This window comes from Rhodnius prolixus, unplaced genomic scaffold (genome assembly GCF_049639745.1).
Source record: "Rhodnius prolixus isolate KJV_2025 unplaced genomic scaffold, Rpr scaffold_1, whole genome shotgun sequence".
Classification (NCBI taxonomy): domain Eukaryota; kingdom Metazoa; phylum Arthropoda; class Insecta; order Hemiptera; family Reduviidae; genus Rhodnius; species Rhodnius prolixus.
The window spans coordinates 5,546,088-5,573,216 of NW_027411581.1; the positions used below are offsets into that span (position 1 = coordinate 5,546,088).

Here is a 27,129-nt window from a genome sequence, read left to right on the forward strand (position 1 = left end):
TGTAAGTAGTTGTCTTCTTTTACACACATTTTTTTTTCTTTATATCAAAACAATATTCTTATAAATTAAAATAATTATTAGAAAATAATAACATTTTTTGAAAAGATTATTAATAGCAAACCATTTTTAATACTTAAACAAAAATTCAAAAAACCGAGATATATCGACTAGTCCGAGATTCGAGCGACCGAGACCGAGATCGAGACTGCATAAAGTCTCGCCTCGTCTCGGTCTCGTGCAGCACTGTGAATAGTTAACCGGCATCTCTAGTAAAATTCAAATCATAGACACCAACTATTACTGGAAGCGTTTATTTTAATGCGCCTTAAGGTTTGGAAAAAAGATAAAAACTGCTACGATTTTATTTAAATAATATGCACACAAAAGGGTTTCGCTGGCCAGCAAGCAAAGTGACACTACTCTGAAAATTTGTATTTTCAAATTCAAATTAAAAAAATTGCTTTGAATAACGTGTATCTTGCATCAGCAAATTCATCGTAACTACATACAAATAAAATCGTAACTTGTTAAAAAAAGAGGGGGATATGCCATTTTGGGTTTCAACAATATTGGAAAGGCTATATTGCCGGAAGTCTGTCATAAATACCTTTCGTTGCTTCATCTGATCATTGTTATTGTTTCTAAAGAAAAAGATAAAATTCACCCATAATATTTATAAAAAAAAAGTTATAGTAATTGCCTATTTTTTCAGGCGGGCTTTACGTCCAACTACCAAGTTATGTGTCGTGGACGGAGGCGACTAGCAAACATACTTTACTATAAATTTCTCATATTAACCATTAAAGGGTATATAGCCTAGTACCGCAATACACCTTAGCTTTGCGGGTCTAGCCTCTAACCGCTCGGTACCGTGGCGACTAGCAAACATACTTTACTATAAATTTCTCATATTAACCATTAAAGGGTATATAGCCTAGTACCGCAATACACCTTAGCTTTGCGGGTCTAGCCTCTAATCGGTCGGTACCGTGGCGCCTAAAAAATGGTGTGCTGAACGTAAAAAAAAAACACTCAAAGATGCTCTACTCTTCAAGTAAGTTCGAGCCGTCTTTTCAAAAACACATTGTCTACAAAATGAAGGAATGGTCCTGTTTGATGCAAAACATTTTAGAATTGCGAAGAACTTGAAAAGAGGAGATATGAATGGTTTAATTATTTTGTTCCAGTTCGTAAAAGGGGATGAAGAACAAGTTTTGAAATAATACAAAACTTCTTTGTCTTTTACAAAGCAAAACTTTGAAATTGAAGCAATGTTGACTCTGAAAAAGATAATGATTAAGATGATCTGGAGAATAATCTGACGGACAAGATCTGGGTGTTAACAAGGATTTCTAGCTAGAAAAAAAGAAAAATTGAGTCTTCTGCAACTCTTAAATACTTACAACATCGATCATGTAGCTGCCAAGAATGGCTAGTGTTGCCAACACTGTCTGTTTTACTGTAATCATGATCTACGTAACTGGATGTTAGGAGCTGAATTGCAGCCTCTTTTATATACGGGCTATGCGTCATCACTGACACTCGGCTAACACCTCATCTCCACCAATCAGCATTCAGCCACGTCTCAAATTTCAATAATTTCCATATTTCTTCTGTCAGATCTCTTATTGAACGGCGCATAGTACTCATTGCTGAGACAAGTTGGTGGTTATTTTGGGCCTGTTCACAACTATTTTTTGGGCTCCTTTTTTTAAAAAAAAGCTACTGACAAAGGCTCATAACCATTACAAGTTGCCGTTATGTATTACGCTGGATATCCTGGATTATTCATTAAGAATCTTGGATGATGCGTGTTGACGATGATATTAGGGAGGAACCTTTTAGTAATAATTGGGTGCACTAGTAAGGTGTTCATGCCAAATATTCATATCGATTATTTATACGATATAGGAATGTTGGTCTTCTGAGTATCATGTACCAAGACAAGGAATTTGGAAAATGGCCCGCTTGTGGGCTCAAGCCCAAAATCGAAAAATCACAGAAAGCTTCCTTACTTGGTTTTGAACTTTGAAGTCGCATAGCGAAAAGTTCTCCCTCTTTGCCGGAAGTGTCACTTTAAATAATTTCAAGGGAAAAAGCTTGTTCTGCCTTTTAGTCGCTGGCTGATCCGTCCCTTGAGAATGAAAAAGAAACGTTACAAATCTATTATCAGTGTGCAGCATCCGCACAAGCGATCGTGCAGCATGCTGAACATTGGCGTTATCAGCTTAACAATTTCCAGACTGTATATTGATAAGTTAATTTACTGTAGGCAGTATATCCTGCATTATCTTTACACAGCGAACTTGGTATTGTCAACCTCTATGTTATCAGTAATTGGGCCATTCCTTTCACGAAAATCCCATATGTTCTGGTGCATTAACAAAAGGCCTTTCCATTGGAACTTCTGCTGCTCGCTCTTAGTTAATGGATGAGTAAATCTGGTAAGACACCTAAACCTTCATCTTAAAAATACCATTTGGGATTCTGGCATCAATCAATTCATTTATTTACGAGTGGATGTACACTGCATTCTGGTAAGGGGGCCACAGTAGCCGAGCGGTTAGAGGCGAGACCTGCGAAGCTAATATATATTGCGGTACTAGGCTATATTCCCAGTCTATGCCTTTAATGGTTAATATGGGAAATTTATAGTAAAATATGTTTGCTAGTCGCCTCCGTCCACGACACCTAATTTATTGGTAGTTGGACGTTCAGCCCCGCCTGAAAAAATAGGCGATTACTTTACCTTTTTTTTTTTTTTTTTTACTTTTACTGCATTCCGGACATCTCGGCTTCTTTGTCTAGCTGCAGGCCCTAAGATCTCTCTCTTCCTTAGAGCTTCTTACAAGCTGACTGTTGATGAACCATTATATGATGTGCCGAAAGAAGCGCGTTAAGACCTCGGATGCCAGTGCCTCGCCCTTAAATTTTATTTATATGTAGAATGGGTTGGCAGAATGTTTGATCTTCATCACTTTGCTTTTCACAGCTTTCCTTTTTCCTTCATTCTTTACCTACCACTTTCTTGTAAGACGTTTCTATTTCATCATAATTGACAGCATCCAATCGCGTAATATCAACAGATATTAAGAGCAAAAAATAAAAAATTGCGGGAAAAGTTATAAAACAAACAAACAAATAAAGTAGAACTTAAGAATTATTTTTTGAGGTCATTTAGCTTTTTTGTTTTTTGTTTTCTTTATTCCCTTTCTCTCGCTCTTGATCATCAATGATCATCGTGATAAGTGACTTTACTCTCTTTGGCCAGTCACGTATTTTGCTCTTTCTCTTTTCTTTTCCTTTTTTTTTTCTGCTTTCGTGAGCAAAGTTTTGGGCACGATTTTTCTTTCCGGATACTCTGCTGTGCTGCTACACCGGAAATTAGTGTTATTTTCATTAATTTCTACAAAATAATTGATAAAAAAAAATACTTTCCCTGTGTTTGGATCATGGCAGATTTATTATTTATTGAATTTTCAACGGAAATCAATGAAATTGAATCCGGTCTGGGTGAAAATCTAGTGTTTATTGTACAATTAGCGAGTCAACTGTAAAGGAAGTGGAACTAGTTTTTAAGAAAATTCTGCCTCATCCCCGGCCTTTGGTGAAGTCTCATTTTTATAGGATACCCTCTACCTGCATCTTATGATTCTCGAAAAAGGCGATTTTAACGCTCCGAAATGCCTCTCCATGTTTTCTTAATGCGTAATGTTCGTTTCTATTTAACTATTTATTTATGTCTCAGAAGGAAGTGGTTTGTTTGTTAAAGATAGTTTTTTTTGTTTTTTTTGTAAGGCGATGTTTTTATATCGTGTAAAGTTATGGGCTTAAAAAAGGATTTTACTCAAAGAGACTTTACTTTTATGGGTAAAGCTTATTGTAAAGGACTGCGAAAGGATTACAGTATCTCTTTCATAAATTATTAAGCTTCAGAGCTTTTATTCTCTCTCTTTATCACATGTCTTCTTTTCTTCCCCCCGGTAATATTTCCGACCGAGGGAGCTGTGAATTTATTGCGGATTCCTGACTCGCTGAGTATGATAGCTGATTTTTAAACAGTTCTTATATCCGGAATATGTCTGTAGTCAAATAAATTTACGATGATTTCACAGGAAGTACTTGTTTAAAAAATCCCAGGATTACGTAAAATTGTTTTTCCCGAAACGTGAGCGTCATTGTCATTACGTAAAGTAAGCAATGAAATGAAAGCAGAGCTTATTTATCTGATTTGAAACTACCCCCCCCCCCCCCCAAATTGACTCAATCCATTAAATCCATTAAATGTTAGTAATAAAAATATCTCAAATGACTTTCTTACAATAAAAAGTAATTAAAATTCAATCTACGTAATAAAATTTTACTATTTTTGGTGAAAAAAAGTTATGTAAGTTCTATTTCCGCTTAAGCGATTTTAGAAATAGAAAGGAAATTTATTATTCTGGGACAATTGTCCCCTAAGAATAAGCACAGGTACAAATAGAGGCCTTAATAGTTTGGCCTGTGATTAAACAGAAAATAAATAAATAAATAAGTATTTACAAAAAGTGAAAATCAAAATAACAGCAGATATTGAGGAAATAAATCAAAACAATTAGAATAGCAAGCTGAATAGAAAGGAGATAACTGAATAGACGGGATTTAAAGATAGATAGGGTAGGAGCATGGCGGACAGATGAAGGCAAGGAGTTCCAGAGAGAGAGGTAGCACGTGTCAGGAAGGACTTGTCAAAAGATGAGGTACGGTGAGAGGGTATATAGAGATCGGATGAGCGAGATCTAGTATTAACGGGAATGTATCGAGGATTTAAACTTAAGGAGTTGAAAAATATAGGAATGCCTTTGAGACTGGATGACTTGAAAAAGGAAAGAAGCCAAAAGATACTGGCGGCGATAGACAGGAAATAGCCTCTTCAACTCATCGTAGCAAGAGTCTCTGGAAATGTTGAAAATAAATCTTATGAAACAGTTCATGGAGGCGCTTGAGCTGCCAAAATTGGAATTTTATTTAAATATTTATTTCCTGTTTATATTACCGTGGAAATGAAGACGACACTTAATAACTCTCAGGGAAACTCAAACCACCCTGAGGACGACTGCCTTAATTTCGCAGCCATTTCCGGGTAAATCGGAACCGAATAATCGACTTTTGTAAAGTAGCATTTCTGGTTAGCTGATTATTAGTCTATAAGCTAACAATTATCGAGTCCAATTCGATGTGATACCGATTCGTAATAAAAGACCAAAAATTTTGGCGATGTTTTTTCTCCCTCCATTTTTGAGACTGCCTTTACACACACATAAAAAGAATGACAAAACCGCTCTGACTCCAAAAAAAAAAAAAAAAAAAACAATGCTACCCAAAAGAATGCACAGAAAGTCGTTCTGCCCCGCTCCCCTACCGCCCATAAGTGTTTTAAGCAATTTCTTACCAAGAATTTACGGAAACGGATAAAGAAGAGAAGGAGACGAAAACAAAAAAAAAATTCTTTCGTGATGATGGCATGCCTGATGATGATGATGATACGCATTAGAAAAGAATTGAACAAAAGATGGGTTGTTAGTGGATTATCTGGAGCCCCAAAAATAGAAATTGAGTAATCATAACGCCATTATGATTGTGTGAATTTAAATGTAAGTCTGTTGCTTAGTCACCTTATTGATTTTGTTTCTATAAAACAAACAATCAAAACTGCATACATACATAAGTATGTATAGTGTTATTGAATCAAGGTGATTCTGTTCATTCTTGTGGTGAATCACATTATGTGTGTTTGATGTTTATTTAAAAGATGTCATTTGTTTGGTTTTTGCTTTCTTCAATTATATTATCCAGTTTAAAATATTAACAGCATTGGAGGGGGGGAAGGCAAAATCTTAACTCTAGCTCATCAGATTTTTTTGTTCATCTCAGAATATCTTGTTCTCAGATTTCAGGTTGATATCTTAATAATTTTTCTTTATTTTTACAAAAAACTACGATTTGCACAACTAAATAGTCTACGAACAGAAAAAAGAAGGAGTAGACTTATGACGCAAAACCATGAGTAGCAGAAAATATATTTAGCCAATGACCATTAAGAGACCAGTAAAGCAAGGACCCGTTAATAACAGCTGTGGCTGAAATTAAGGAAATTTAGATACTTTAGATAAGTAGTCATTTTATTGCTGTAATTAACCTTCTTTACCTCCTCTAAACATTGGTTTACTGCCATATATCACCTGTTGATTGAGGTTAACTTTGATTACTTTTGCTGACCAGCCGCGAAGGGCAGCCCATTATTGGTTCTTGAGGAAAATTGACCAAAATTTAAAATATTTCACAATATCGATAAAAACAAAAATTACTTTCTCTTTCTGAATTTGTCTGACATCAAACTCTTGTCATTTTTCTTCAAACCCGAAATTTCTAACATTAAAAGTAAAGTAATTGCTTATTTTTGCAGGCGGGCCTTACGTCCAACTATCAAATTAGGTGTCGTGGACGGAGGCGACTAGCAAACATACTTTACTGCAAAATTTCTCATATTAACCATTAAAGGTATAGACTGGGAATATAGCCTAGTACCGCAATACATCTTAGCTTTGCGGGTCTAGCCTCTAACCGCTCGGCTATCGTGGCGCCTGATTCCTACTAACATACACACTCAATAAGCAACATTTTGTGGAACATACACTAATATACAGAGGGAAGCTAGAACGATCCTAAAAAGAATTTTCATAGAAAACTTATGGCAATAAAAATTGTAGATTTATTTTTGTAGTGTGTGTAGGAAGTCCTTTAACCTAGTCTTCTTCTTTGTCTTAGCTCTTATGCCTTCTAGCGTCGAGCTTCCTTTTACCTAGTAAGAGACTAAATTAAAAAAAAAAAATAGAGAAAATCTATGGGCCAGTCGCTGGATTCGAACCCGGGATATCTGCGTTGGAATCCAGTAAACACTAACCACTAAGTTCATCCCTTCCCTTCAACCGATATTAAGATTATTTTTTAAGGCGCTTGTTTATAAGGTTAAAATTGTGAAGCGCGGTGTGACCTTAGATAGTGGGTCAAGGACTCATTTCAGAATGTTCATCAGGTGACATATTTTACTGTTTAAAAACAGTAAAGCTGAGGCGATTAACGTTATTTAAACTTGCTCCATAAAAATATATTAAATTTTACAGTTAGATTTGTTTCCTTTAATGGGATACTAATAAAAATAATAAAGATTCGCCATCTCTCTCACAATCTTTCTAACAGTGCGGATTTGTTTATTATCCGTTTTAATGTAGCTATAAAAAAAAACGTATATGGGAATAATTAGAAGTAATTATCGTTAATGTCACCTTATCGATTAGTGCAATAATTAATATAATATTCATTTTCTTATAATTTTTTTTTATTTTTTTTTTAAAATATGTAAATCGCTAAGTCAGGACTAGAGGGACATAAACTCCAAGTTAGTGATGACGGCAAAAAAAATATAAAAAAATAAAATCAAATGGGCCTTAGTTAAAAATACACAAAATTCGATGTAAAAGAGCACCAATAAAAATACCTAAACGAAATAAGTACCTTAGATAAACCTACATAAGCCGGTGATAGCATCACGCGTTCGCACTTTAATCGGTATGTGTTGGTGAAGTTGGAACATTTATTCTAGCATTAACTAGACTTTGGAAGGTCTATTACGATCACACACGGAAACTGTAACATCGCGTTTCCTAAAAAAAATGCCTATTTTTTTTAGGCAGACTTTACCTCAAACTACCAAATTAGGTGTCGTGGACGGAGGTGACTAGCAAACATAATTTACTGTAAATTTCTCATATTAACCATTAAAGGTATAGACTGGGAATATAGCCTAGTACCGCAATACATCTTAGCTTTGCGGGTCTAGCCTCTAACCGCTGCGGCTACGGTGGAGCAATTTTCAAAAATTACTATTTTGTTCTACTCAAGCAAGTGAACATATTTAATCTCCTTGATTTTTAACTATTGTAGCAAGCATGTCTATTGTAGCCTGGACCAGATTCAGACTTCCATGCATCATCAGATATAGATTTAACACTTTAGAGAGTAGAGAAATCGCAGGAAGTTCAATTTTATACTTTGACACACTGTCACCATTGGAAAAAAGTGAGTTTGGGGCAAAATCGGCCGACCAGATGTACCACTTTTTACCAAATAGGTTTTCCATTTTTTTTCTTTTTTTCCAAAAACATCAATTTGAAGAAAATAGGTCATGCGGCAATGCCGTTTTATTGAATTTGTGAAGTTGTTTTTCAACTAATTTGTTCGTGGAAATTGCATTTCGTAATTATCATTTAAGGATAAAAAGTAGTAGAAGTGTGAACTTCGGGTTTTTTTTTCAGTAAAAAGTTTTCTTTTTAATGACGTTTAAACCTTGTTGAGAAAATTATCAAGAAAAATTCGCGAAAAGATATCAAATGGACAAGAAAAAAAATGCACCATAAACCTTGCCTAATAAATGATTGCTGCTCTGGTAAGGATAGCTGGTGCGAGTGCACGCATATATATATACACACACACACACTCACCTTAACCGGAAGTAGAGCCCCGTTAGTAGACTATTTCCGTCCCAGAATTTGCTACTTTAAAATACACTTCAACACAGATAAATGCAATGACGTTAATCCACCCAGATTTTGCAAGTGTTTTTTTTTCTTCCTTAACCTTTTTTTTTTGCAGGATTCTTTTTGTTTTTCCGGGAAAGTTAACACCAAAAGGAAATGAAATAGTGCATTACTTTACTGCGCTTTAGTTAAATTGCAAATTTTGGTTTAATGCACGTTTTATGGCCAATTTAGCCTTTACTTGGACCTTGTCACACTTTCTCTTTGTTTTCTCTCTTTTTCTTAGATAAAAAAAAGGAGAAAGTATTGAGGTCGTGTAAAAATTTTAGAAATTGACTCTTGACGAAAATTACAAATTTTGAGTCTTCTGATTGGTTAAAAAGAAAAGTGCGTGTTAAGCAACACCGTTGGAATCAAGTCAGATATCCTAGCCTGACAACACGGCCAACAACTATAACATAGTGACAGACCAACAGTACTTGCAGCAGAGATGTAGCACCAGCTTCATGGATTTAACGGATCTTGCGGAGATCAACTCTCCATCAACACTATTCACTTACATACAGAAGACTGCATTCAATGCTTTGACAAAGCACACCACTAGGGAGTCCCCCAAGGGATCTCTTTCAGGAGCGATGAATTTGGTTTTTTTTTTTTACTCGGTCCCACCTATCTTTTCACGTCTACAATCTAGGTCTACTCGCACCGGGACGCCAGGATTCCTGAAATAGCTAACATACACTCTCAGGAATCTCTTTCATTGCTTAAATAACAGAAATAGCCTTCCTTAGTGGGATGAATAATTGCTTGGGAAAGAATTGAATCCTGTCCAGGATGTCCCCTTCCCCCCCAAAAAAGAGTAACTAACTGTACGACTCAATATTTCCAGAACAAATGAGGGGTTGTCAATGTTCCACCAACTCAATTCCTTCGTGATCATGATTTAATCCATTAATAATGATGGATAATGTTGTTTTTATTGTGATTGTGACCTAAACAACAGTGTTAAACGTTAGACATATCCGCAGGTTATTTTGTAGTTGGTAACGTAGGAGCCACGATAGTCGAGCGCTTAGAGGCTAGACCCGCAAAGCTAAGATGTATTGCGGTACTAGGCTATATTCCCTGGTCTATACCTTTAATGGTTAATATGAGAAATTTATAGTAAAGTATGTTTGCTAGTCGCCACGATAGCTGAGCGGTTAGAGGCTAGACCCGCAAAGCTAAGGTGTATTGCGGTACTAGGCTATATTCCCCGGTCTATACCTTTATATGAGAAATTTTGCAGTAAAGTAAGTTTGCTAGTCGCCACGATAGCTGAGCGGTTAGAGGCTAGACCCGCAATGCTAAGATGTATTGCGGTACTAGGCTATATTCCCAGTCTATACCTTTAATGGTTAATTTGAGAAATTACTTAAATGATATCAATGAAGTATTAAAGAAATGTTAGGTACTTGCTGATTTGTGTACGTTTTTGCGTTTAATCAACCCTTACACTTAACTCTTTAAACTGTAAGTTTCTGTTAAGGAACTTTTAAAAGATTAACAAATACCTAACTGTTAATAAATTTCTGAGGGTATTATTATTATTATTATCCAATCATTAATCATATTGTTTTGTGAATGTACAAAAATCATAATAATAATTAATCATAAATAACGATCATCGTGTGCATTTTTCTTCTTTTAACACTATAGTATCCATCATTTCGACACTCCTAGCTGTAGCTTCAAACAGTTACATTTTCTTCAATTATAACCGTGAGATCCATGTGTTTTTATTTTTTTTAAAAAAGTCGTTTATTTTATGTTAAATTACAATTGTGATAATGGAGAACTAAAAAAAAAAAAATAGTTCTGAGAAAGAAGTAGAAAAAACATAATTTTAATTAAATACGAGTAAAAAACAAACACGAACTTACAAACTCAATTAAATAAAAACCCAACAGACATATAAACGTACATACATACGGACGATGGAAGAAGTAAACATTAAAAGACGTTATCTCATTCTTACACTGCATTCTTTCTTTAAAGGAATACAGTTTCATTCATACCCGTTGAAAGTCAGTGAAAAATCTGAATTATTCATTATAGCGTCTAGATTTGTATCGTAAGGAAAAGGAAGTAAAATAGCAAGATATTGTTAAATGTATAATAGAAATTGTAAAATAGAGAAAAGAAACATTGTTTTATATTAATAAAATATGCTTTGATAAAAAAAAAAATGCTAATCTTTAAAAAAAAGAAAAAAGGAAGCCATTTTTTACAAAACCGGAAGTACTGCCTCTAAAATGACATTGCCCCATTTTTGTTTTTTATAGCCCCATATTTTCGTCTTGAATTATAAATAAGACAAGAAAGTGGATATTGGAGAAACCAAATATTTGCTGCCTGTTTCGTTGTATGGGTATAAAATATTCTTTATATACGTCCTGAAGTGTCCTGATGGCCTGGTAAGCTTAAAGGTTGCCAACCTGTTTTTGCCCAGTCTCTTGCACTTCCAGTAAAGTCTGCGACTTCCCTCGTCCTGTTTCTTGTAGGTCAGGACTCCACTAACCGCCATGATTTTTCTATTTAAGTAGAAACTAGCTCTAGAAAGTTAACTGTTGTCAATTTATACTTTAGAGTACTTTATTTAAGGAGTTTAAAGCAGGAAGTTATAGGCATATTAGTTGTAGTTCGTTTTTTTTTATTCAAGTTTTTTTGATTATTTAATTTTCTGTATTACTTTTAAAATGTTTTTATTCCATTATTTTTTTTATTTAAAGCGCCGTCATTATCTGAAGTTACGGGTGCCCCGTAGCGTTTTTTTTCCAGTACACTTCCGGCTTCCGGACAGTATTCTCTCCGTTACCCACGAGCCCATCACCAGTAAGCTGCAAGAAGCTCCTAGGAAGAGAGAAAAAATCTAAGGGCCAGCAGAATTTTTTCCCTCCTCATTCACATACTCAGTTTCTATAAATCACTTTTCTTCCGGTTCCGGGGGTGAAAACACAAAAGAGGAAATATTCTTCTTTTCTTAAATTTTTCTTCCAGAATGTAATTTTTTTTTTCTTTCTTCACTTACGATTTCATTATTCGTGTATCAAAGTGCTTTTGTATACCCAAATATGAGAAATTTACAGTAAAGTATGTTTGCTCGTCGCCACGATAGCCGACTAGGTACTAGGCTATATTCCCCGGTCTATACCTTTATATGAGAAATTTTGCAGTAAAGTAAGTTTGCTAGTCGCCACGATAGCTGAGCGGTTAGAGGCTAGACCCGCAATGCTAAGGTGTATTGCGGTACTAGGCTATATTCCCCGGTCTATACCTTTATATGAGAAATTTTGCAGTAAAGTAAGTTTGCTAGTCGCCACGATAGCTGAGCGGTTAGAGGCTAGAGCCGCAATGCTAAGGTGTATTGCGGTACTAGGCTATATTCCCCGGTCTATACCTTTATATGAGAAATTTTGCAGTAAAGTAAGTTTGCTAGTCGCCACGATAGCTGAGCGGTTAGAGGCTAGACCCGCAATGCTAAGGTGTATTGCGGTACTAGGCTATATTCCCCGGTCTATACCTTTATATGAGAAATTTTGCAGTAAAGTAAGTTTGCTAGTCGCCACGATAGCTGAGCGGTTAGAGGCTAGACCCGCAATGCTAAGGTGTATTGCGGTACTAGGCTATATTCCCCGGTCTATACCTTTATATGAGAAATTTTGCAGTAAAGTAAGTTTGCTAGTCGCCACGATAGCTGAGCGGTTAGAGGCTAGACCCGCAATGCTAAGGTGTATTGCGGTACTAGGCTATATTCCCCGGTCTATACCTTTATATGAGAAATTTTGCAGTAAAGTAAGTTTGCTAGTCGCCACGATAGCTGAGCGGTTAGAGGCTAGACCCGCAATGCTAAGGTGTATTGCGGTACTAGGCTATATTCCCCGGTCTATACCTTTATATGAGAAATTTTGCAGTAAAGTAAGTTTGCTAGTCGCCACGATAGCTGAGCGGTTAGAGGCTAGACCCGCAATGCTAAGGTGTATTGCGGTACTAGGCTATATTCCCCGGTCTATACCTTTATATGAGAAATTTTGCAGTAAAGTAAGTTTGCTAGTCGCCACGATAGCTGAGCGGTTAGAGGCTAGACCCGCAATGCTAAGGTGTATTGCGGTACTAGGCTATATTCCCCGGTCTATACCTTTATATGAGAAATTTTGCAGTAAAGTAAGTTTGCTAGTCGCCACGATAGCTGAGCGGTTAGAGGCTAGACCCGCAATGCTAAGGTGTATTGCGGTACTAGGCTATATTCCCCGGTCTATACCTTTATATGAGAAATTTTGCAGTAAAGTAAGTTTGCTAGTCGCCACGATAGCTGAGCGGTTAGAGGCTAGACCCGCAATGCTAAGGTGTATTGCGGTACTAGGCTATATTCCCCGGTCTATACCTTTATATGAGAAATTTTGCAGTAAAGTAAGTTTGCTAGTCGCCACGATAGCTGAGCGGTTAGAGGCTAGACCCGCAATGCTAAGGTGTATTGCGGTACTAGGCTATATTCCCCGGTCTATACCTTTATATGAGAAATTTTGCAGTAAAGTAAGTTTGCTAGTCGCCACGATAGCTGAGCGGTTAGAGGCTAGACCCGCAATGCTAAGGTGTATTGCGGTACTAGGCTATATTCCCCGGTCTATACCTTTATATGAGAAATTTTGCAGTAAAGTAAGTTTGCTAGTCGCCACGATAGCTGAGCGGTTAGAGGCTAGACCCGCAATGCTAAGGTGTATTGCGGTACTAGGCTATATTCCCCGGTCTATACCTTTATATGAGAAATTTTGCAGTAAAGTAAGTTTGCTAGTAGTTATTCACTACTATTAACCTCTTTGGAAATAAAAAATAATAGAAAACAAAGAAATCTATCTAATAAAGTATAATATGTGAATTTCACTAGAAAAATATCTAGATAACATGGATATTGTGTAGTAAACATGTTAGAATAAGTATCTATGCATAAGACTGTACTATTATACACAATGTAGTATGTACTGTTGCTAGTTACTGGTGGAGCTCCTAATATGGAACAAAGGTGAATGTCATTATATAGTGGGGCCCGCATTTCAACTTCACTACTCGTATTATTGCGAACATTAGTTGTATTGCAGTCAAAATAATTTATTCCATATGTTAACAAAAAATAGTAATAATATTTACCAGTAATAATACTATTTATTGCAATCATTGTATAACGGAGTCATAATTGTATTAAATGTAGAATGAAGTATTGTCAAGTGACTGAAAGTATTTTCAACTATTGTTTTAAAAAGAATATTGATTTTAACTTATTTGAACCATATTAAATTCTTTCTGTCATTAATTTTTAATGTATAATTAATATTGACATGTGGTACTGCAGTACAATGTATAGAAGAACACGAAATACATATTTACTAAAATAAATTCATACGATAGTCTAAACTTAATGAAACAAGTAGGAGCATTTCCGTGAAAACTCCGTAAATACTGAACTGGACAGATATTTTCGATCTAATCTATCGATTTTTAAGTATCAATAAATTTCCACTTTTTTATGCAAACATCTGTAGACAAACAAACCCATTACATGTTGAAACATGAAACATTTTTTTCATTGTATTCTGAGATGCTTTAAAACTTATTCTTATAGTGAAAAACCCTAAATCTCTCAAAATGTTAGACGATCGCATATCAAGTGTACACTGTTCCGCGTTTATGCATGTGAATGCAAGCAATAAATCGACGTTAAATTCAGCTAAACATTCAGTTTATTTTGTTGATCAGTCATTACCCGGGGGACTATTTCCAACTATCTGGGAAACTCTTTTCCATGGAAATTGATTTCAAGTAACTACCGTGGGAGTGGAAGTTTTCTTTCTTTAAACAGCTCTGTTTCAATACATTACATGGTTCAATGGCCTACGCCAATCATTACTTTGTTTTACAATAAAGAATAGCTCTCTGGTAGTTTTTTGTTAACCAAAAACAAAAAAAAAATCATTAAACATGGCATTAGTTACGTATATATATATATATATATATATATATATATATATATATATATATATATTTATTTAATATACATATATAGTTAAGAAAATTTATATGAAGCACTTTCGGAAGGTTAAGGCTCAAACAATAAACAGGATAATGCAAGTCTGTTCCTGCAAAATTCTGTTTTCACATTACTAAAATGCAACACATGTAGGTAATGTTGGTTAGCATAACCCCTAATATATAAACCTATATATTAAAAGTATGATTTTGTCACGGGCTAAATGTGATACTTAAACCGATTTACTACGACCCAAACGTTTACTCAGACTTGCCACATCCCCTTAGATAACCAGCGGAAGAGTTCTGGGCCCATGAAAGGTTCACTCCTTCCTTCCCACTTCTCTTTGCTGACCCACGTCTTCTAGCAACTATTTGTGAATCTAATTATTGTATAATACAGAATTTTAGATTACAGTTTACCATAATTATGTTTTCTTTTCTGTTGTAGGTAAGTGCTGGTTACCTTTCTGCTTGAGTCACATACATTTAAGGTAATGTGTTATCCACAAATGGTGTAAACATTTAATTAAAGAATAAAACTAATTTAGCATATTCATGGATTTCGCTGGTATTATTAAATGAAATGCATTTTCATAGAATTAATATGCTTACAACTCAGATGACTTTTAACTGTTACTTATAATTACTACAGGCCGGCCATTTCCGGTCGCTACGTGAATGTAGTGAAAGAAAGTGTAGTGTGAGTGTTCACATCAGAGGTTTTTATCAGAATTTATAATGGAAACAAAGTGCAGTCTCAAATTCGACCATTTTTTAGTAATGGTCGGTTCTTGTACCAAAACAAAACAGTTCGTAACTACCAGTTTATCGTATTCAGGAAACCGATAGTTCCGGTAAAAACTTAAAATAAAAAAAAGCTACTCTATTGATCCTCATAAAGATAAGGTCTGTTGGAACTGGAGAGCAATAAAAGATTCCCATACTCTGTTACTGTGGGTCAATCAACGTTCCTCTCCCCCACCACCAAGATGTTATATCTTAAGATTAAAAATTAATTAACCGCGCATTGATTGCATAAGATCACGCAGCTTCATCTCTTATAATGCATTAAATCATTTTTATTAACCCGTTCGTTTGATGCACACACACACTACCTCTTCCATAGATTATAAAATATTATTACGTATATTGAAAAAGATAAGATGGCGGAAACTGCAGCAAGGGGATGCGCTATCAAGTTTTTTTTTTTTTTTTTACAGTTCTCTTTTTTGTTTCACTTCTGTTTCAATATAAATTAATGTAAATCTGTGTGTATGGTAACTGTATGGCTAAAGGAAATAAGTAGTAAGGTCCGTTAGTTGCTGTTCTGCTGAGGATAACGTTACCTCTGACGAGAGAAAGGGTCCCTTCGTGTATCTATCTCTATACGTACACCAGTTTGTCTGTCTGTGATGGATTCTAGAAGTTCTTCTCAGACATCATCATTTGTTTTCTTATTATTCCTTTTTCTTTCTGTCGCTTTTCTCTATCATTTTCTTTCGACAGGACTTTGTGGCTGACTAGACACTGTGATGAAAGTCGTAGAATAATATCACTTTCTCAGTTACTTTTTAACACTTTTAAAAAACAAGAATGTAATATTAAAATTTGTTGTGAATACTCTCACGGTTTTGTTTCACTATTCCTATATAGGTTTTAAACAATAAATTTGCTCAAAACTTAGAAAATTTAGCAACATTGTACATTTTATAAAGTCATACATTACATAAATATGTAACCTTACAGGGAGGCCTAGACCAACCCCTCCCCGAACACCCACCCACTCTCTTCACAAGGTAAAAAATAGAAAAAAGTCGACAGTTATGCTCTTATTAGGCACCACGATAGCCGGAGCGGTTTTAGGCAAGACCCGCAAAGCTTTACTAGGCTATATTCTCAGTCTATATCTTTAATGGTTAATACGAGAAATTTATAGTAAAGAATGTTTGTTAGGCGCCACAGTGGTCGAGCGGTTAGAGGCTAGACCCGCAATGCTAAGATGTATTGCGGAACTAGGCTATATTCCCAGTCTATACCTTTAATGGTTAATATGAGGAATTTGCAGTAAAGTATGTTTGCTAGTCGCCTCCGTCCACGACACCTAATTTGATAGTTGGATGTAAAGCCTGCCTGAAAAAATAGGCGTTACTTTACTTAAGTTCTTGTTTCTCATTTGACGTGTAGTGTTATAAAGCCCGTTAGTTTATAGTATGAAGTTAGACAGCTTTAGGATATAATAGTCTATCTTGTTTTTAAAAAATAAGACTGGTCACTAGGTGATTAGAAATTAGAAAATTAAAATAAGCTTCATCCCCACCCTTACAGGGACTTTAATTTAAACCTTCGGAAGCTCCTTTTAATCAAACAGTCCTACCAACCTAACAATCTTAATACGTAACAGTAAAATTAAATACATACATAATAAATAACGTTCAAAATAAGAGGATAATTAAAATGGAATAATAATAAACTATGAATGTCTGTGAAATTAGAATTACAGCTAAAAAAAGAACACCGAGAGAAGAGAGAGAGGGAAGAGAAGTCCAGTCACGCTTGATTGAGCCGGTTGGCCGTACCTAGAGGGCCGGGGGCGGAGAGGTGAGTTCAGTGTCAAAGACTGACTGGAATGATAATGGAGGCCAATTTTGTATTCGTTCTCACCTGCCCCCTAGCCACGTAACTCCTGGATAACTGAACACTACTTTGAATATATATTCTCCTCTCTCCGAGAGCTGCACAGTCTTTCTCTTCTTACCCGCAGTTGATGCTCTCTTTCACTCACATTTTCGAAAACACGCATGCTAATTTCTCAAAAGGAAATTCTAACTTTCACTTCTAACATTTGCTGTGTACTCGTTTTGAATTTCCACCGGAAATACATATTACAGCTGCTTTCCAGAGATAGATTAAGGTAACTCATATTTTCCTTTAGAATTTGGCAGAAATTAGCAAAAATCTCCCACCGGAAATGTCACTATACAAAGCCAATTTCCTACTCTGACTCTTACTACTTCGTATTTCATTTATTTATTTTATAATAGCAGTCTTCATAACTACTAGAGAGCAGATAGATTCCTTTGCTGTGCGTACGTATATAATGTACAGCCTTTATATTTATATCAGAACCTCGGAGGTACCCAACACTATATCACATTTTTAATTTTTTTACAGAAGAGTGAAGGTTTTTTTCTTACTTCTAAGGCAACGGAAGTTATTTTGCTTAAATCTTTGGTGGCTAAGAAGCAACATAGATGCACGTTAACACATGGTTGTGTAATAAAAAAAACAATAATTTTGTATTAGAAAGATTAAACAAATAAATTTTGAAAAAATGGACTTAGTGTTGCATACCTCCGAAGTACTATATACAGCTGTATCTGGCATCCACGTAATCCTTGATTGTCAAAGTTTTGGACAGTTCTATTGGCTCTTAAATAAAGAGTGGCTCCGCCCTTCTTTTACGCTTCTTCTGTTTTTTTTTCTTACAACCGTAAGTGAATGCTCTCTGTGGTAACTTTGCATTTTTTCATCCCCTGCAAGTCTTAGAAAAGTGAAGAAACCAGAGCCCAGACCATGAAGTTTCTTACCATGATTGGGCAGTACTTCTCACATGATACTTGCAGAGATAGGTAAGCACCGCTCGTCTCTTCTAGTTTTCCCCAAGTTATCCTTGTAAAAAGATATCAAGTGAAGAGACTACTTTAATGGTGCCGAAGACCTAGAGCTAAAAAGAAATCACAGACTGGTGCACGAGAAGAGAGAAAACCATGAGAGAATGATGCTGTACAGTCGTGACCTCGACTCCTTCTTTACATTTCTTCTTTCAGCTAGTAATACTCTGCAAGAAGTGTCTCAGTTGGAAGGACCATATTTCCTATGGTTTCTCCTATGGTTTGCTAATTAGGAGGAAAAAAGTGTTACGATTGGCATATGTAACGGAAAATTCCGTATTATCTTGTAAAAAGATTTTTTTATTTTTGAAAAAAGAGTGTTATAAAATAGAATAGTTCATATATGTTATATTATAAAATATAGTTTTAATACCTAATAAACTATATTTAAATTTAATAATAACTATACGAGTATTATAAGACTACAGTGTACTCTGTAATCAGGTTTATTTTTCTTTCACTCTAAGCTACTACTTAAATTTTGCTTGCAAATGAGCTTGCATATTTATTTTTTTGCAAATCATTGACACAAATACTCAATAATGCTTAGTAGTAAACAGGAACTTTGTTTGTATGCCAGTCATGATTTTTAAGTAGGAAGCTGCCCGCTAATATTACGTCCTGGGATAAAAATAATCTACTTCTATGTCATTACAGCATCGTTTAATTGGTCATTTCAGGAGCGGTTAGAGGCTAGACCTGCAAAGCTAAGAGGTATTGCGGTACTAGGCTATATTCCCGGTCTATACCTTTAATGGTTAATATGAGAAATTTGCAGTAGAGTATGTTTGCTAGTCGCCACGATAGCCGAGCGGTTATAGGCTAGACCCGCAATGCTAAGATGTATTGCGGTACTAGGCTATATTCCCAGTCTGTACCTTTAATGGTTAATATGAGAAATTTATAGTAAAGTATGTTTGCTAGTCGCCTCCGTCTACGACACCTAATTTGGTAGTTGGACGTAAAGCTCGCCCGAAAAAATAGGCAATTACTTTACTTTAAATTGGTCATTTTGGGACTTGATGAACAATTTTTTAAAAAATAAAATAGTGCTCTCGTATAATTATCATGAAGTTGCTAAAAAAAATGAATTAAATGTTGATATATAATTTCAAAACTAGAGTAAGTTGTTAGAGAAAATTGTAAGAGTTTGAATGCTAGTTTTTTTTTCATGAGAAAAATTGTAGTTTTCATTGTTAATATATTTTCATAAAAAAAAGATGAATGAAGTAGAAAATTAATCTAAAAGTAAACTACAACACAACAACAATCCGTTATTTCTTGCCATGAATGAAAACTATTTATTTTTCTATTATTTTTTTTAAACTTTACGTTGTTTTGTAGTTTAAATGTTCACAGTGTTGTTATAACTAGATCCGTTAACCTAGAATACTTTCTAAAACGCACACTATCTCACTTTATATATTTATATATACTATCTCATCGTAATTCTTCTTTATTTCTTGAGTTACAGGTAGTATATAATCTTGGTTTGGATGAATTCCGGTCAATTATTGTCTTGTTCTGTTGGTAGCTCTGTCTGTGATTCCTGTTTTCATTCAATAACTTTATTACTACTTTCGGCAAAGTTTATGAATGAAAAAAAAAAGTAGAAAAAAAAAATAGTTGTGAGCGTATTTGATTCCAATCATAAGGAGAGGAGTTGAGTTCATTAAGCGCACTATAGAACTGCCCTCCCACCTATTCACCAAAAGTGAGCTCTTAAATAGATTATCCTGGAAAAAATAAGTAAATAATCAAGTTTTATTGAAGGGGTTATAAGATAAATGTGGCTAACAAAGATATACAGTAATGCTCAGGTCAAAAACATGTTCATATACCTGTTATTTTACAAGTACTTTAATAGGTCACGTTTCTTTAAATTAAATGTGCCAACATATCTGTATGTACAAAACTCATGTATAGATAAAATAGCGACGATAAATATTTAACTACATTTAGTAGAGAGATAGTATTTTACTGGAAAAATTTCAAAATTTAGTTCCCTACTTAGTTTGTCACAGTCCTAAAAATGTCTTCAAGATAATCATCGGGCATTACTGACCTACTTCATTTTACAACTATCTCTCGCATTTCACAGTTTATTTAGTAAAGTCTGTTTAGCCTGTTCTAAATTTGGTTTTGCCAAATGAATTGCGCACAAACTGAGGTAAAGTTTTAGGCGTTATATTAGGAGTTTACATGTATAAAAGCAAAATACAGTAAATGCCTATTTTTTTCAGGCAGACTTTACCTCCAACTACCAAATTATGTGTCGTGGACGGAGGCGACTAGCAAACATACTTTACTATAAATTTCTTATATTAGTCATTAAAGGTATAGATGGGGAATATAGCCTAGTACCGCAATACATCTTAGCATTGCGGGTCTACCCTCCAACGTGGCGACTAGCAAATATAATTTACTATAAATTTCTCATATTAACCATTAAAGGTATAGACTGGGAATATAGCCTAGTACCGCAATACATCTTAGCTTTGCGGGTCTAGCCTCCAACGTGGCGACTAGCAAACATACTTTACTATAAATTTCTCATATTAACCATTAAAGGTATAGACCGGGAATATAGCCTAGTACCGCAATACATCTTAGCATTGCGGGTCTAGCCTCCAACGTGGCGACTAGCAAACATACTTTACTATAAATTTCTCATATTAACCATTAAAGGTATAGACTGGGAATATAGCCTAGTACCGCAATACATCTTAGCTTTGCGGGTCTAGCCTCCGACCGCTCGGTTATCGTGGCGCTTAGCAAACATACTTTACTATAAATTTCTCATATTTACCATTAAAGGTATAGACCGGGAATATAGCCTAGTACCGCAATACATCTTAGGTTTGCGGGTCTAGCATCTAACCGCTCGGTTATCGTGGCGCTTAGCAAACATACTTTACTATAAATTTCTCATATTAACCATTAAAGGTATAGACCGGGAATATAGCCTAGTACCGCAATACATCTTAGCTTTGCGGGTCTAGCCTCCAACCGCTCGGTTATCGTGGCGCTTAGCAAACATACTTTACTATAAATTTCTCATATTAACCATTAAAGGTATAGACTGGGAATATAGCCTAATCCCGCAATACATCTTAGGTTTGCGGGTCTAGCGTCTAACCGCTCGGCTATCGTGGCGCCTTACAAATAATATTTATTGAGAACGAGTGACTGAAAGAGATTTCTATTTATAAAATCACTTCCTTTATCATTTCTTCCTTTTAGATAGATGAAACAGTACCATCGAACTGATATCGATTTTGGGATTTCACTGGAAAAGTCCGATTTGAATAATAAAGTATTCCTAGTCACTTAATGAATATCTTACCGATTAAGGCAGTCTATGCAATGTAGTTTATGCAGTTTAATTATTAAAAAAAAGTAAGTTTATAGAACGCAGATCGTGTGTATTAAATTACAGCTAGTCTTTTTGCATTTTAAGTACCCAATAAGATTAGGCCAGAAGGAAATTAAAGTATTAATTGGCTAGTAGAGGATCACTTTTACTTTTCATTCATAATAACAGTTAACAGCTGGCTAAGCAATTTGTGTGTTTTTATTTTTAGGCCCCCCGCCAATTTTATCCACTTTACTATACTCAGGTACTCTTTCCTTCACCTCAATGAACTCTGATCTGGTTAGGAGATCATGGCTGGAATTCGAAACTAACTCAAGCCCAAGCCGCTGATGCTTGACCAAAGGTGCTCAAACGTGTCTCTCTCTTACCACAATCTGAATCTCCCTCTCTGTTTCGCTTTCTTCATCACCTCCTCTCTTTCCTGTCCAGGCTATTTAATCTCTGAGCCCTGCGAGACCCGTTATAGAACTTCTCAGGTGTTCAAGTGGCCGATCCCACGGACGACCACGTGACGTATAGTCTCCCATCGGGACGATCTGGTATACGGACCTAATCGAAAAATATTCAATAGTGTTCCGCACGATTTCTGATGTTGATGACAATTTTTGTTTTGTTGTTTGGTGGTCTTTGTTGCATAAAGATGCACCGCGTTTTTCTTTTTAATGTATATAATATAACCATAAGTCACTAAGTATATAAAATTTCTCATATGTATTATTTCTTAACCTTACCAAATTAGACACAACCTTTATTTCCGCAACCTCTCTTTCTGTCCAGCAGGTTTAATCTCTTATTCCTTAGAAACCGTTATAAAACTTCTCTAGCGTTCAAAGTGCCGGCTCCATTCACAACATTAAACGGTTATCTCCGAATTGGAAGAAGTGTTTTATAATCGTTTTAAAAGTTCGAAACTGAGTATTTCAACATTGAGAAACAAATGTTAGTAAAATTATGACTTTGTCTTTTGTTTTCCTCTTAAAGAACGTTTATGTCATTACCAAAAAACATGCTGATTTCCGCTTTTGGGGGGTAGTCCCTTGGGCACGATAAAAAAAAAATGGTTTTTTCACAAATGCGCCAGCGTAGTCAATGTAAGGGCGGCTCTAAGTTTAGTATCTTAACATATATCACCCATTTACGCTCCTCTAAACTTTACTTAATACCATCATTTTGTAACCTGTATTCTTTGACTTATTGCTATTCAGGGGCCACGCTAGCCGAGCGGTTAGAGGCTAGACCCGCAAAGCTAAGGTGTATTGTGGTACTAGGCTATATTCCCCAGTCTATACCTTTAATGGTTAATATGAGAAATTTTGCAGTAAAGTATGTTTGCTAGTCGCCACGGTAGCCGAGCGGTTAGAGGCTAGACCCGCAATGCTAAGATGTATTGCGGTACTAGGCTATACGTATTCCCAGTCTATACCTTTAATGGTTAATATGAGAACTTTATAGTAAAGTATGTTTACTAGCCGCCTCCGTCCACGACACCTAATTGGTAGTTGGAAGTAAAGCCCACCTGAAAAAATAGGCAATTACTTTACGTTTTCTTTTTTACTTTACTTATTGCTATTCGTCCAGGTCCCTCAAACTCCCTAAGGAATATGTTAGTATTTAGAGGCTGTTGACTGAACGGAGTAATTTAAAATTTTGTATAATCATTTATTGCTGTTGACGAGAAAATGTTGAAATACTGAAAATCTATTTAGTATTAGTTCCACGTTTGTATTCTTTTTAATATTATGAAAGAGGCAGGACAAACAATATACAGAAACGACCTTTAGATGGAGAGAATAATCATCTCTTCCTCGAAAAGCTATCGATCTTAATTGATTTTATTTGTTTCGAAGAATGTTTCAAATAAACGTTAGCTACAGAATACAAGGAAGTAGGATTATTCTTCGAACTTGGAATTTTTATTCTCCTTAACAGTAAATAAGTGTTAGGACAGTACTTAAACAGATATGACGCATTTGAGAGAAACCCACCAGCCAACTCTCTCAAGAGATGCCCTTAAAAAAATGAGATCATTTCTCTTACAAGTCAAGAGAAAGTGGAATCACTTCAGGGTAAATTAAAACATATGTTCCCCCCTTCCATGAAAATTCAATTATAAAGAATACTACGTCACTTCCACTTCCTGTTTACCAGAACTAAGAAGAAGTTATAAGAAATAAGAAACACACCTAAAACTATGCAGTGCCTACAACAAATTACGCGTTCCGTGTGATGTTAATTCTGTATAAATCAGAATGGTATTATTTTAAAAATAACTGTCAAGTGAGTAAAGAAAATAACATAAAAACAAAACATACATATGTACATATACGTGAACCGTTATTTTAAATTTTTTATTTTTAAAGATTTGTAACACTTCACTACTAGATTTATCACGTAATAGTGACGTTTGTCAATTTCTTGTTTTAATTTTCGAAGTGTACTTATCATTTAAATGGCTTAAACTCATTTGAAATAAAGTTTAAAAATAAATCCTTTAGAATTTCTTTATGTAAGCAACTGAAATTCTTTCAACACCTCCAGTGTTGATGTCTTCCAGGCGAAGTTGATTCGATACTTCCTTATATATCCTATTTATTTATTTATTTTCAACTTATTTGCATAATCAGATCAAAGGATTTTATTTAAAGACTTGATGGAACCTGATATTTGGTAGTTGGTAAAATGGTATTTATAGTTCTATTTAAGGTATTATTTTCCATCGGTGACTTTAACGGTCTAAGCTCTTTCTTTCTTTGACAGAACGATTATGGGATTTTGATTCTTCGTCAAATTGGTGGAACGAGTCGTAGATTTCCACCTTTTTTTTTTTCATTTTTCTGCAACTCTTGCTGAGTGAAAGATTTTATGATTTATACAAAACGCGTGGTTGAGAGCCCTCCGGCGGCCAGAAGAGTTCATTCAGCAACAAAGACTGGTGGCTGGTGGGAAAGTCCCTGGTTCTTGTAATACGGGGTGGATTTAGTGCGCCCTGAGGCCATAATTACCCCCCCCCCCCCAAAGGACTCAATGAAGGGTTAAGAGGAGGTAACGTATGAGCTGCCAATGAGACTGACTTGAGGACTGAATTTGACCTGTAGTGTAATTCTTCTGTGATTTTAACCTGTTCCATTTGTTTGGACTGGATTTCGTTCACCCACCACTCAGAAGTCTCGGAATCTTTTTATGGAATAACATTATTATCTTCCCCTAATTTTGGTTTAAAAAAAAAAAATCTGTAACAGATTGAAATAAAAACAAAAGAAGAATTAAAATTAAATGAATCCATTAGCTAGCAGAAAGATGATCCTTTGGGAGAAAAAGAGCCTCTATCTCACTCGCTCTCACTCTCTCTGTCTCTCTCTCTTTTCGACTACAATGGCCGAAGTGAGTTTGATGCAGAGTGCAGTACAATTCTTCTCGGTTAGATGTGTAATCAGAGTGCCGTTAGAGCTATAGAATTACATTCTAGAGCGAGAATTCTGTTATACACCAACAATTAGGTTAGAGTTAATTAAATTTAGCCATTTATTGTGGAAAGGAAGGATGATTCTCATAATCAACGTCGTAATGATGACAAATAATAATAATAATAATAATAATGAAACAGGAAGTTTCATTTTGAGTGTTATGAAACAGTAGTGAACTAGAAAAATTATTTCCTTTTAAAACAAAAAAATTTGGTTTGAACTGTACTTTCTCTTACTTAGGGTTCTAACCTATAAAGTTTTCTTCCGATTTTTACGTAATATTTGTTAATAACAGCAAAACTGTACATTACACCGAAATGGCACTTTTAATACACTCTCTACTCTCTCCAAAATGCTCCACAGAATTTTCGAAGAAAATCTATTCAGATAAAAGTTATTGATCAACATTTTTTCTCTCTCCGCTCTCTTTACGTCCAACTACCAAATTAGGTGTCGTGGACGGAGGCGACTAGCAAACATACTATACTGTAAATTTCTCATATTAATCATTAAAGGTATAGACTGGGGAATATAGCCTAGTACCGCAATACATCTTAGCTTTGCGGGTCTAGCCTCTAACCGCTCGGCTACCGAGGCGACTAGCAAACATACTTTACTGCAAAATTTCTCATATTAACCATTAAAGGTATAGACTGGATATATAGCCTAGTACCGCAATACATCTTAGCTTTGCGGGTTTAGCCTCTAACCGCTCGGCTATCGTGGCGCCTAGCAAACATTCTTTACTGCAAATTTCTCATATTAACCATTAAAGGTATAGACTGGATATATAGCCTAGTACCGCAATACATCTTAGCTTTGCGGGTCTAGCCTCTAAACGCTCGGCTACCTTGGTGCCACTTTATTGTTCTACATAAAAAAATTCAACGGTACTTTATTGTTTACTATAATCTGTAATAATTATGACTGAGTGGACATTATAATAAGAATATTTTTTAAAGTAATAAATGATTAAATTCTTACAGTTGGTTTTGGTTTCTGTAAATGTATGTAAATTATCCATTCATGGTTACAATCAAAGAAAAAATTGTTTATAATCGTTTGTGATTTTGATAATAAGAATCGTGACGGATGTATGAATGGAATTAGATAGACAGATCGATAGACAGATAGATCGATGATAGATCCGATAAAGGTAGCTGTATGATTGAAAAAGGTCAGGTTATAGTGGTCAGATTATAACGGTGAACCTTCCCCCTCCCATCACCCCCAGCAAACAAGTTATCTTTCATCAGGTCAACCCTCTAGACTCAATATTTTATTAATGAGGGTGAGTGAAAAACAATATGGCGTAAAAATTTCCCTGTGAATTTTTCTTATTATTTATTTATTTTTGTATTTATACAAAGTAGCATGTTACAGAAAGAGTTGGCCTTTTATGTACTATAAGAATTAAGATACAAAAGTAATTAAAATAAACGAACTTGTACTGAAATTATACATAATAAAACTGTAGGTGAATTTAAAAAGAAAAACGAAAATTTCTTTTGCTCATATTCAAAAGGAAACAAAATAGAGGTAGCTCAGGGAAACAACATCAACATTATGATAATAAACAGGAATCTAGGCAGTACAAAATCACAAATTATTCGTTCGCATTACCGACTAAAGTAAAGTAACACTGTAGTTCTAGTGAGCACAGACTGGACATTACTCTTGTAGCAAAGCACAACGTTGTCTCAATGCTTTAGTAAAAAAGTTATACATATTAAATACTTGAGTTTTATCGCTTCTCGTCCTTTTGGCTAAGATCAAAGTGTAGTATCTGAATTTTTCTTATTACAAGTCTCAAGGTTTTGCAATTTTTTCAAAAAAGAAAAAGTGTTTCGAACAATTTTCTAGAAAAATAAAACGATTTCATTGGTTTCAAAATCAATAATAATATTCTTTCTACAATCAACAATACATTCAATAGATTCTGACATCATAAATCTTAAGAATTAATAACCAAATAAAAA

At 35.1% G+C, this 27,129-nt stretch overlaps 1 protein-coding gene across 9 annotated transcripts in view; it reads left to right on the forward strand.

Annotated features, from left to right (window-relative positions):
- tyn (trynity) overlaps positions 1–27,129 on the forward strand; it is a 113,192-nt gene that overhangs the window by 56,467 nt on the left and 29,596 nt on the right. The window contains exon 6 of one of the 9 annotated variants that reach the window (XM_074125123.1): positions 15,088–15,130. The exons of the other annotated variants lie outside the window; for them this stretch is intronic. The gene's annotated coding sequence lies outside the window, so the exon portion shown is untranslated. The remainder of the gene's footprint in view (positions 1–15,087; positions 15,131–27,129) is intronic. 9 annotated transcript variants of the gene reach the window in all.